The 8,971-nt window shown below is 37.4% G+C and overlaps 1 protein-coding gene and 1 long non-coding RNA gene across 10 annotated transcripts in view; one reads left to right on the forward strand and one right to left on the reverse strand.

Annotated features, from left to right (window-relative positions):
• LOC139777305 (galectin-7) overlaps positions 1 to 8,971 on the reverse strand; it is a 275,279-nt gene that overhangs the window by 223,113 nt on the left and 43,195 nt on the right. The gene's annotated exons all lie outside the window — the stretch shown is intronic.
• Positions 8,702 to 8,971, forward strand: part of LOC139777302 (uncharacterized) — a 4,413-nt gene continuing 4,143 nt past the window's right edge. The window contains exon 1 of one of the 2 annotated variants that reach the window (XR_011719311.1): positions 8,702 to 8,971. This exon is cut by the window's right edge and continues 500 nt beyond it. This is a non-coding gene — a long non-coding RNA (uncharacterized lncRNA). The other variant, XR_011719312.1, reaches the window with a different exon arrangement.

Below are 8,971 nucleotides of genomic sequence, written 5' to 3' on the forward strand. Positions count from 1 at the left end.
TTTCAGATTTATAAAAATATTGAAATTATTTATTATTATATTAATTTAGTAACCTTTTCGGGCTTTTTCCGCATCTTCGTGACCAGTGATCGGCAAAAAAAAATTTTTATTATTTATTTTTTGAATGTCAAAGCAATCATTAATAAGCCAAAATACAATATATTAAGTGCCAAAAAAATAAATTTTTTTTAACTTATTTTTATTTACCTAACAATTTGTAAATAATTTCAAAAAAAGATTATTTCTACAAAAATTATTGATGTTTAACATTATTTTTTAATTCTTAGAAAATTTAATAATAAATCGAGAATTATAACTAATTTTTCAAAAATAAATAATTGAATAAAAATAATTTCTAATTTTCTAAAAAATAATAATAAAAAACAAATATTTTTTAATTTTCTAAAAAATTAGTAATTAAAAAAAATATGTTTTAATTTTTCAGAAAATTAACAATTAAATAAAAATAATTTTTTATCCTTGACTCTGAAACAAGTTGTCTTGGCAAAAACAAATATGAACATGAGGTAACTGACAATATTACAATCAGAGATACTGGGCAAGACGAAGAGGACGGATATACGCGATTGGTCAAAACCTGTTAACGTGTTAACGTTTTATGAAAAGTGTGTGTGGCTAGCATTAGAGCCATCGCACACGAAATGCATAGCTTAGCATAAGCGTATTACTAACGCTACTTGTACTTCCCAGTCAACTCGGTGGAAAATTGAAAATCTCTTATTAATGTAATTTCTTATAAAAAAAATCCAATGTGATCCCCCGAAAAGTGATCCCCCGATTCAAAAGTACTTTATTATCAATATTTTTTTAGACCTTTTTGTATATATGTGGTATTGTTGGTGCAGATTTTGCATATTGTAACAAATTTTAAAAATTCCAAAAAATAAATCCAATATGGCGGACTCAAATATTTGCGAATTTTTAAAACTTTATATTTTAACCTTTTTTGTACATATAAGGTTTTTAAAAGAAGCAATTAAAAAAAACAGAAAAAACATTCAAAAAAAGTCGATAATAAACAATTAAACTTTATTTATATTAAAAAATATAATTTTGTGAAAAAAAACAATAATTCTCAAACTTAAATGTTTGATAAAGTTGGTGTGATTGAAGAAAAGATGTGTTTAATCAACGAAAATTATATATGTTGCTTTATCTAGAGTGAGATCATTTGATTCAGTTATTAAGTTTTTCTAGGTAACCAACGTCAAGTTAGAAACGTTAAAAATTATTTATATCAAGAAATATCTGAATAAATAAGAAAAATACGTATATAAACATATAAAATTCACAATTATTTGTTTATAATTATTATTATAATTAAATTATAATTGTTATATGGGGGGAAGGGATTGAGGGGGGGGGAGCGTGCAAAGCACGTTTATAGTTTATCTAGTAATTGCAAATTTTTCCAAAAAACACGAATTTTCAGTATGAAAAAATTATTTAGTATAATTAACGTCATCGTTTCTTTTCTACTGCAACTAATATACTCCTAAAAACGGATACTTTACAAAATTAATAAATGCTAATTTTCTAAAAAAAATTAGTAATATATTTTCTAATAATTATCTACTAATTGTTCAAATAATTTACTTTTTAAAAACTACTAATTTTTTAAAAAATTATAAATATTTTTTTCTAAATGAGTAATTTTTTTAAAAATTGACCATTTATTTTATATAATGGCCAATTTTTAAATTATGAGCAATATATTTCTGATTATTTATTAATTTTTTAGACAGAGTATTATATTTTCAATCAATTAATAATTATTTTAAATTTAGAGCTTAGTATTTTATTAATTACCAATTTTTTGTTAATTAAAATTAAAAACATTCAAATTTTTTATTTTTAATTAATTAAAAATAACCGCCGATATCATTACTAAAAACAGAATTTTTGCCGATCACTGTTCGTGACTAACGATTACTGTATATTTCTCGTTGTTGCCTTCCAGGTCCACAAGGACCAATTCTTCCAAAGGTGCCGCCATAGCCGCCATGTTCTTACTGCGAATGCCTCACCTCGCGCCGCAGTAATGAAAGTAGGAAGTGACGACAAAATCTATGACGTCACATGAACACGAAAACGCTTTGACAGCTTACTGCCGCGTATATTGGAACGGATTTACAGTGCTGCCAGTACTGCGAGTGAATAGCGAAACGCAGCCATTGTAGGGGGGGAAAGAAATCACTCGATACTGCTTTTCGAGATTAACACGCTTTATTCTCCTGTGCTTCCTTTCTTCCCGCCAACTGCTTACTCTCGACTTCCCAATACCAACCTAACATCTTACTCTTCTCGACTGTTCTGCCATGCCAACTTAACATTTTACAATCCTACCAACTCCTTACCAACACAATGCTCACACTTGGGTGTTTTTTTCGTAAGGGCGATCATCGAACATTTAATTTATTATAGTTGAACATGGCCAGATATCGTCAGACCTGAACAATTTTCGATCAAACACAACCTCAGTTCGACTTATATCTGGACAGATATGGACAGATGTAATGTATTTTGGATCGCATTCGAGTATAGATATGGTTATATCTAAACAGATACAGTCAGATCTGGACTGTTTCGATAAAATTCAATCACAGATATGGTTCGATCTGAGCGGATATGGTCCAATTTTAGCAGATATGGTTCGATCTGAGCCGTCGAAAATCAGATTACACGCCATATATAGTTATATGTATATTGTTATATATGAACATATATGACCAGATCTGCGCAGACATGAGAAGTCATATCTGATAGAATTCGGTCCCTTCTGGAGTAATTGACGTGAGAAATAAAGCAAGGCTTTAGAATTACACAATATTTCTCTGATTTTATTATAAACACGACTCAGAGTTCTGAAACGATAACTCAACCGATGTGTATGGATATAATCGTAAGAGAGAGAAAAAAATAAAAATGGCAGACTAGACCTGAATAAAACACTTAAACATAAAAGTCTCAGAGAACCCTCACTGCTACCAACTACAAAACAAACCGCCGTAGAGTTAGCAGACAAATTGAATATTTTTCAATTATTCTTTTTTATATAATTTGGGAATCATTTAGGGAAGTTTAGGAAAATTGTTTAAACATTTGGGTAATAATATTTTTCTGTTATTAACAAAATTTTATCGAGCGTCAAGTTAGCAGATAGCGATTATGTTTAATGTTTACTATGAATGGAATCGATTGGAAATCATTTGGGGATGACATCTTCATTGTAATTTTTATTTGGGAAAAGTCGCTTTTTTGTAATTTAAATAAATCTTTGTATTAAAAATAAAAATAAAAATAAAAATAAAAATAAATTTAGGTCTTTGTTCTTTTTCGCTGCACTTCTGCACTAGTGCAATAAGTTAACTTATTGCTGCAGCGAAAAAGAACAGACCATTATCAGCAGTAGTGTAAAAATTACATATTTTTCGGAGGAGCAGCGAGTAAAACTATGTTGATAAAAGGAACGCATTCGAATTAATTTATCCTATATATAAGAATTAATTTTTATCTTTACTTCACTCAGTGTTTTCAAGTGATACAAGTTTGATCGCATTGAGAGCGGTTTATGGAAAACACATGTTCAACCGAAAATGGATTTTGAATGATATAACCCAGTAAGCAAGAAACATTAAATTAACGTTTAGAAATATTGACTTTATGTGTATTTTTTAAACGTTTTTTAATAATATTATACACATATTTGAAAAATATTATTTCGTAATATGATTTTTCTGAATGTTGTTAAAATATTTTAAAAACGTTACAGAAAATATTTTTCAAATGTTACTCTGACATTTATTTGAGATCAATGCAACAGTCCAAAATTCCTTGTAATTTGGACTTGGAAATTGTTGGATAAAAACCGCGTAATAACTTTTAAGCTTGGCGCGCTTTACGGCGTCATTATTATAGAGGGAACAGCGACGGCGCATGCATGCGGTAGCGTGCTCTCTCTCTGCCCGTCTCTTCCGTTTCCGTTCCCGCCCTCAGTCGGTCGTACTCGCTGCAGCAAGCAGCACGTCGTTATTTGTACAAGCATTCTTACGTTTTGTACGGTCCGAAATATATCTCAATTATATCATCTACTTGCTCAGTTTTTACTCGCGAGGTTCCCGAAACCACACGATCCTGGTAAACATTTAACAGGTTATGGGCCCAGTGTCGTAGGTCGGTTCTCGGAAAAAGTGTCGTGTTCGTAAAGTGACTCGGGTCAATACGCAACGGTAGAAAGACACACGGTTAAAGTCGGTTGAGAAACGCGAGTGAGCAAAGATGTCGGACGAAATAACGACGCGGCATATGCCGAAATTCGATGGTAGCGATTTCACCACGTGGAAATTCCAAATCACGAGGCTATTTATAGCAAATGGCTTGTTGGAAATTGTCGACGGTACGCGGAAGAAACCCGCGGCTGCAGCAGAGATAAAAGTCTGGGAACGTGACAATGCAAAAGCCATGTTCGTGATCTCTTCGACAATGGAAGCGAAGCAACTCATATCGCTTATAACTTGCGAAACAGCTAATGAGATGTGGGTGAAACTTGCAAAAATTTACGAACAAAGATCGGCATCAAATAAGCTCGTGCTGAATCAAAGATACCATGAGTATCGCATCACTTCCGGGGACTCTGTCGTCGAGCACTTTACAAAAGTGCAAAATCTCGCGCAACAATTACGGGACATCGGCCAAAATACCGACGACGTGTCGATAATGGCGAAAATTTTGGGCAGCCTCCCGCCAAAATATAATCCGTTCAGGACTGCGTGGGACAGCATGGATGAAGAAAGACAAACGCTCGACAATTTGATGGAGAGACTCATCAAGGAAGAAAGTCAATATTCAGCGGACGACAATGCTGCGAGTGCCCTCGCCGCAATGACGATAGGCAAGAAGAAAAATAGCGCGAAATCGCAAAATCAAAGCAAGAAGAAAGATGGCGATCAAAGTAAGAGAAATGATGGCGATTGTTTCTACTGCGGTAAGAAGGGACACTACGCTCGAGACTGCAGAAAGAAGAAACGCGACAATGAAGAAAAAAAATTGCGAATATCTCCACATGGATCTTCGGAAAATTGTGCCTTCTTGTTAACAAGCAAATCGAGTTCAATGTCTTCTACAGAAGATGTACAGTCAATGCCTTCTACGGAAGATGTACAGCAGCTATTACGAGTCGATACGGAGGATGTCTGGTTGACCGACAGCGGAGCGTCCTGCCATGTTACTTTTCACAGAGAATGGCTGTCTGATTACCGATCGGTAAGTGGAGAAAAAGTGGAGCTCGGCGACGATGCCGAATGTGAAGTGCGCGGAATCGGAGACGTGCATATCGAAAAACTCGTACGAGGAACATGGGAAAATGCGACGAGTCGTAACGTATTTTTCGTGCCTAAGTTAAAGAAAAATCTGCTCTCGGTTGGAGTTCTCACATCCGGGGGATACGAGGTGTCGTTCAAGGACAATCGCGTCGCGTTGATGAAAAACGATCTTGTGTACGCGAACGGCGTAAAACAGAACAATGACGTTTACCGAATGTTTTTTCGTGTGAGCAACTCGCGCGCGATTCCGGAAGCAAACATTTCAATAAGTCTCAAGCGTTGGCACGAGCGTCTCGGCCACGTAAACCAGAAGACACTTCGCGAGATGGTAAACTACGGCGCAGTAAACGGAGTAAAACTCGGAGACGTGAAAGATTTCTCTTGCGACGCCTGTCAGCTCGGAAAATCGCACAAGTTACCTTTCAAGAATACAAGCGACAGATTAAGACACCGTCCAGGTGAATTTATACACTCAGATGTATGCGGACCGCTATCTGAACCTTCGATTGGAGGAGCAAGATTCTTTTTGACCTTCGTGGATGAAGCATCGGGATACAGGCACGTATTCTTTCTGCGACACAAAAGCGATGTCTACGAAAAATTCAAGGAATTTGATCGGATGGTGGAGAACAAGTTCGGATGCAAGATACAAGTGGTACACGCCGACAACGGTCGCGAATATTGTAACGAGGATATGTATCGGTACTTCAAATCGCGTGGAATTCGTATGGAAAATACCGCCCCTTATACCCCCAAACAAAATGGAAAGGCGGAGCGAGAGAATCGCACAATCGTGGAGAGTGCGAGAACAATGATCGGACACAAGAATCCACCAAAGGCACTTTGGGCGGAGGCTGTAAATACAGCGGTCTACGTTCTCAATCGCACCCCTCAAAGCAAGAATCCAAAGCAGACACCATTCGAAATCTGGCATGGGAAGAAGCCGGATTTATCACATGTTAGAGTATTCGGGTCAATCGCATACATGCAAATTCCACACCAGATGCGGAGAAAACTTGATGCAAAGGCGAAACGGATGTTGTTAGTTGGTTACGATAACGACTCTGTAAATTACAGACTATTTGATCCCGACAAACGATCGATAACAGTATCCAGGCATGTCACTTTCCACGAGCACACTGAGGAGAATCGGTCAACGAATCACAGCGACGACGAGCTGATCGGACTACCTAAAACTGAGAGGATGGATGACGGGAATCGCAACGATCCAAAACGAGGGGACGATGAGCCTGGAAATAACGAGGAAAGAGAACGAAGAGATGGCGAACCCAGGAACAACGAAGAAGAAGTACTTGAAACAATTCCTGAACCAGCGGATAACAAAAGGAGCACATTAAGAGATCGGGCAAGTATCAAGCCACCAAAGAGATATGAAATAAATGCAACCGAGTTTACTCCATTAACTTTCAGACAAGCAATAAACGGGTCTGAGTCCGAACAATGGAGACGTGCAATAGATGAGGAGCTGGAGGCGCATGATCGAAACAATACATGGTCAATTGTGCCGATGGACCAAAGTAAAAAGTAAAAAGCTCTTGGACACTAAGTGGGTGTTCAAAATTGTCAAGGACGAAAATGGACACATCAAGCGGTTCAAGGCGCGATTGGTTGCGCGCGGATTCCAGCAAAAGGAAGGGCTCGATTATACCGAGACTTTCGCTCCAGTGGTGCGCTACGATTCTCTGCGAGTGTTCCTGGCGATGACAACACAATTCAATCTCGAACTGGTTCAATTCGACGTGAAGACGGCGTTCTTGCACGGAGAGGTGAAGAAAGAACTCTATTTAAAGATACCAGACGGACTAAAGGTCAACGGCGACCCAAGTGCTGTGATGTGTCGCTTGAATAAATCACTTTACAGTATCAAACAAGCCGCGCGATGTTGGAACGAGAAATTTGCAGACTTTTTGGAAAAATTTAATCTCGTGTCGTGCGATTCCGAAAAATGTATTTATGTCGGTGAGATTAATGGTGTACTTGTAATTCTAGCACTATTTATGGACAATGGTTTGATTGCGTGCAAGTCTTATGTTGTTCTTGATTTAATTATTAACGAATTAAGCAAATCGTTTGAAATAACTTTAGGAGATGCATCAATGTTCGTGGGTTTGCAAATAGAACGCGATCGGATTGAAAAATCGATGCGAATTCATCAGAGAGCGTATATCACGCAAATAATAGAGCGATTTGGCATGAACGACGCAAAACCGGTTTCCATACCTGCGGATCCACACGCGATACTTGGTCCGGTAGAAGAAAATGAATCAGAGATTACGAATGTTCCATACAGGGAAGCTGTTGGTTCGTTAATGTTCTTGGCCGTAATATCAAGACCCGACATAGCGTTTGCGGTAAATGTACTTAGCCGATTTCTAAACAAACATAATCAAAATCATTGGAACGCAGTAAAACGCGTTTTTAAGTATTTGATAGGAACCGTGGAGCTCGGAATAATGTATAAAAGCGGTGGGAATGACTTCATATTGGAAGGTTATTCGGACGCGGATTTTGCAGGCGATATAGAGACGAGGCGCTCGACAACTGGTTATGTGTTTATGCTCGCGAACGGTCCGGTAAGTTGGACATCCCAAAGTCAAAAATCCGTAACTTTAAGTACGACCGAGGCTGAATACGTTGCGGCCGCAGCGGTGGCAAAGGAAGCTATATGGCTTAGGAAGCTTATGAACGATATCGGATGTCAATGTGAAAAAGCTACGATTATTCATATAGATAACCAATCTGCAATTCAATTGGTAAAGAATCCGGTCTACCACAAAAGAACAAAGCACATTGACATCCGCTATCATTTTCTACGCGAAAAAGTAGAGGAGAACGAGTTAAAAGTATGTTACATTCCTAGTAATCTGCAACGAGCAGATATTTATACAAAAGCCGTCCCGAGAGAGCGTTTTAAAGATTTATGTGCAATGTTGAATCTAACAAGTAGATGCGTGAAGCACTTAAGCGGTGAGAATGTTGGATAAAAACCGCGTAATAACTTTTAAGCTTGACGCGCTTCACGGCGTCATTATTATAGAGGGAACAGCGACGGCGCATGCATGCGGTAGCGTGCTCTCTCTCTCTGCCCGTCTCTTCCGTTTTCGTTCCCGCCCTCAGTCGGTCGTACTCGCTGCAGCAAGCAGCACGTCGTTATTTGTACAAGCATTCTTACGTTTTGTACGGTCCGAAATATATCTCAATTATATCATCTACTTGCTCAGTTTTTACTCGCGAGGTTCCCGAAACCACACGATCCTGGTAAACATTTAACAGAAATAACGTTGGTAGTATATTAATTTCCTGTTGTTAGAATGTTATTGTTTTATATTGTGTGCAACGCTCATCGCGACAGCCATGATGTACATTATCCTACGTACGATGCGTGAGTGCGTATATACACGTGTGTGGATCGAGCAGTGCGGAGTGCTCTTTATTTACAGTATATTTATATATAAGTAAGTAACTATTATATATTCTAAAAGTTGTATATTAATAATAAGAACTCAATTAACCAAACGTGCTATGAATAGTAGCTGATATGATGATTTATAACCTATAATCTATGTTAACTACAAATAACGTTCTTTGGGTATCAGTAGAAGCTATAG

This window comes from Temnothorax nylanderi, unplaced genomic scaffold, assembly GCF_030848795.1.
Source record: "Temnothorax nylanderi isolate EJ_2023f unplaced genomic scaffold, tnyl_v1.0 TNYL_tig0144_pilon, whole genome shotgun sequence".
NCBI classification, from domain to species: Eukaryota; Metazoa; Arthropoda; class Insecta; order Hymenoptera; family Formicidae; genus Temnothorax; species Temnothorax nylanderi.